This window comes from Austrofundulus limnaeus, unplaced genomic scaffold (genome assembly GCF_001266775.1).
Source record: "Austrofundulus limnaeus strain Quisiro unplaced genomic scaffold, Austrofundulus_limnaeus-1.0 Scaffold631, whole genome shotgun sequence".
Lineage (NCBI taxonomy): Eukaryota > Metazoa > Chordata > Actinopteri > Cyprinodontiformes > Rivulidae > Austrofundulus > Austrofundulus limnaeus.
This window is the reverse complement of record NW_013953033.1, coordinates 69719-73999: the sequence shown is the minus strand read 5'-3', so window position 1 is coordinate 73999 and position 4281 is coordinate 69719.

Sequence of the window (4281 nt, the reverse complement as noted above, 5' to 3'; positions counted from 1 at the left end):
ATTGCCCAACCCTAGTGTTTAGCTTGTTCCTCAAATGATGCAAACAAAATTGTGCGCAGATCGAATCATGTATGTGTGATTTATAACCAACCGTATGCAAAACAGGTGGGGCTAAAAGGATCTCATTAAACTACAGTATTTTTCGGACTATAAGCCGCGACTTTTTTCCTGAACTTTGAACCATGCGGCTTATAGTCCGATACAGCTTATACATGGATTTTTTTCTTCAGCCACCAGGGGGCTCTTATGCTTCATTTGCTTCAACCACTCGCTTCAAAAAAAGAAAGGAAAAAAAAAGAAGAAAAAAGCGATCCTTCCAGAGCCGACTGTTGACCAGGAAGCAGCGATTTAAAGATAGTCAATGGCCAAAAACTCATAAAAGGGGATAAAACAGACATTTTTCACGGTGGAATCTGACTGATAAAAACTTTGGAGCTTAATCCAGGACCAGTTTGTGGATAAAAGTCAAGTGAAGAGCCGTGGACTATTTTTTTCCTCATTGCACTCCCCGGGGAAGGAATCCCATGCAGTGACTTATGCTGGAGCAGGAGGGCTTTCCCAGCACAGCTTCAGAGCCAGCATTACCCCGGGAGGACAACAGATACCGCTGTGTGACGCAGCTTTTCTCAGCTTGTTTAACTCCGACACTGAACAGATACCGCTGTGTGACGCAGCTTTTCTCAGCTTGTTTAACTCCGACACTGAAGAGGACTTCGATGGTTTCAGTGCGCCGGAGGACGATGAATGAGACGTTTTGTTGGATCAGAAACTGTTAAAGAAAACTACCAAAATAAGGCCAGTTAAATGAACCGTATTCCTCCGAACTTTAATTCTTAAATTGTTGCTTTTTATGTTTTGATGTTGAATTCACTTTTTTGACGGCAAATTTGGGTGTAGTTTTTTTTTATGTTGGGGGTGTGGCTTATAGTCCGGTGCGGCTTATAGTCCGAAAAATACGGTACTTGAACATTATTATTGCCTGAAWTTTTTTTTTGGAAAATAGGGACAGATATTACGGGATATTTTTCTTCTTTCTGCTGCCTTTCATTTTACTTGTGATTTGTATTTTTTGTTGTATACAGAAATTGTTTTGTTTTTTAAATGAAATGAATAATAATAAATGTATTTTTATTTTCCATTTTTGTTGACTCAGTAGGAAATAGAATGTAACAGCACATGACAATGGCAAAGAGCCTATAGAGACAAATAACAAAAAAAGGTTCAAGTGCTCCAGATAAAAGTCACTAACTAAAAAACCATCTGGGTGCTATGTTGAGAAACATATCTGTGATCCGTGTTTTCAATGGCCCCTAAACTGCCTCTTCCAGTGTCATCTTTTCCTTATCCAGTGTGTCTATGGAAGTGGGTATGGGTTTCCTTGATTAAGAGCAGCTTAGAAATCAAACAAATGTTTTTCCTCTATCTGAAGGAGGTGCCTGTGACCTGAGTCCTGGGCTGCCACTGCTGTGCATGGGACATCAGGATGGATATGTTTTTATGACCTATAATGATAACTCAAGAGATATCAGAAAAACACGAGGGTCCTTCTTTGTTTTTTTTTAGATATTCACATACTGTATTTATGGATAGGCATGGTCCAGTTACAAGAGTTAAAAAGTCATGGTGTCAAACCCACTACATTTAAACACTGTCATAACAATCATAAAGTCAAAATGACAAATAAAAAAGAATCATCACACCATTTTTACAGTTTAAATGCCTAATAAARAGAAAACAAACAATGTTGGATGTTTGTTTGTTTGTTTGTTTTTTTTTGGGGTGGGGGGGTTCTATTATGTTTGTTTCCTCTTTCCATGACCTCACCTGATGCACATTTTTAACAAAACGTTAACCATTGGTTGAATATTTTATCTAATGGATAACAGTCAGTTATGGCTTGTCTATCTGTAAAGCAATACCCAGCTTTCTTTTTAATACAATGTTATTTTGAAGTAAATGCTAACAACAAACTTAAAGATATTATAAAGTTAGCAGGTGAAATATGAAGCATACTTGAGGCTAGCTACTAGGGTTGGGCAATATTGGCAAAAAAATTAATCACGATTAATTGTGGTGTTTAGCTGATAACGATTAATTTGACGATTAATCCCCTGGACCCCCTTATTTCATGGTCACATGACCAATTTAGTGGGAAAGTTCATCAAAATCTGTTCCAAATTGTGTCAAAATTACAGACTTCAGGCTATACATCTAATTTTAAATTGTGTTGATAGATAAATAAATTACAGAACTTTTTTAATGTTTGTCATATTTGAAGCTGAGAGGAGCAGCAAGCGGATTCTACCTGTTGGCATTAATCGCATTAATTGTCAAGTGCCAAAAATTAATCGATTAATGTTTTTCTGACGATTAATCACACACGATATGATTATGCCCAACCCTACTAGCTACAGAGGTTAATAACCCGACTAACATTAGCTTATCAGACTCTAGAACTTTCTTTACAAAAGAGAAGAACAGCAACAGTAAAATGCTGTGCAACAGGCAAAAAAAGTTAAAATAATCAGGTTTGCACATAAAATGTTTGTTCTGGTTCTCAGGGGTGAACCTAGGGTTGTTACTTGGTGCTCACTCATATTTTCCTTCACTCATTTAACACATTTATCTAGAGGGGCGTCAGGTCATCTAACGTCCCCCTGTTCTGTTTTATGACTCCTATCAGCTGCAACGTCTCAGGACATCAGGTCAAATCAGTCCAACATGTTTTTATTTTATTCTTTTACTCTGCATAAATTTTGTAAACTACCTAAGTGGTCAAGGGGCTGGGTGTATGTCATATAAACATGACAAACTGAACATTTCATGGTTAAATGTCTTTTAGACTAACATGTCCCTCAGATGGACAGCTCCTGTAGTTTGACCTTCTGCATCTTCAGCTTTGGTCACTGTAAAAAATAAAAGTTGGCAGAACTCAAAATTGTGAAGCACAAACTTCAGGGCATTTTTAAGTTTTGGACTTCAACTTAAATATTTAAGTTTTGCTTCTGAGTTTGCCAAACTCGTATACTGAGTCTTCTACTTCACATGAAAGTAGCAGTAACTTTAAAATTTAAGTTGTACAAACTATGGATCTCATGTTTCTCTGACTACAGATATTATACATTTTAACAACTATAAATCCTGCATACAGTGAACTTCATTGTGAGTTGCAGTAATTTAAATTTCATCATTGCTTCAATGTTTTTTTTGTAGGAAAAAAGTTTAGCAGAGCATTATCTGCTACTGTTGACTACATTAGCATGACCATGTGTCAATATAGACAACAGCTGACTCAGCCATCAGKATTGGTCAATGATGACATTTAATTGGCCCGGCCATTTTCCCCCTATATGTCTGTGAGACAGACCTCTCACTCATGGTGTCAGCTAACAGGAACAAAAACTCAACACAGATGCCAAATCAAGCCTGAATGTGACAACAGAACACAACTCAAAATGGTTCATAAATCACAGATTAAAGTGTTTGTCTTTTTCAGAGGTGAATTTTCACAAAATTATCCATTTCAGCAACAAAGAGGCGGAGCCAGAACTCTGACATCTGAGCTGATAGGAGGAGGAAGCAGGAAGAGGGAAAACAAATACTTTCAAATCAAGTTTATGCTCATTCTTTTAAAATATTATTAACACTAAAAGTTTGGACTGGATAAACACAAACCAGAAGTATAACAACAAAAGTTATCTCTGCGAGAGTAGCTCACTATGCCTTGAACTCAAAAGTCAACTCCCAAAGTTGTCTTTCCCTCATTTCAAAACAAAAGAATGTAAATTAGCAGCAATTTCATCTGTTGCAATGACCTACAACTTAGAGATGTAAGTACTGACAACTCACAAAATAATGTTTAAGATTACAACTGCCTTGGTTTTTTGGACCAACTTAAATTATTGTGCCCAACATGTCAGACTTAGTTTTTCAAGTTTTCTCAAATGAAAATTGTTCTTCATCCCAAAAAAAACCGAAGTTGGACTTTTTACAGTGCAGCAAATATCTGTCCTTCACACAGAGCAAAATAACTTAAAACAYACAAATGTTTTATTTGTTAGACTGATTTCTTTTTTTAAAATACTATTTTATTCAAAAAATATTATATTATTTAGATGGTTTCAGCACATGCAATTATTTATTCCTCGTATTTGATCATTTATTGAATTACATTTATCCAAGAAAAGCTGTGTCACAGTAAGGTCCTAAATATAAACAAGTTTAGCACATCAAGAAACCTTTATTTATTTATTTATTTTATAAAATTGTGAATGAAATTTG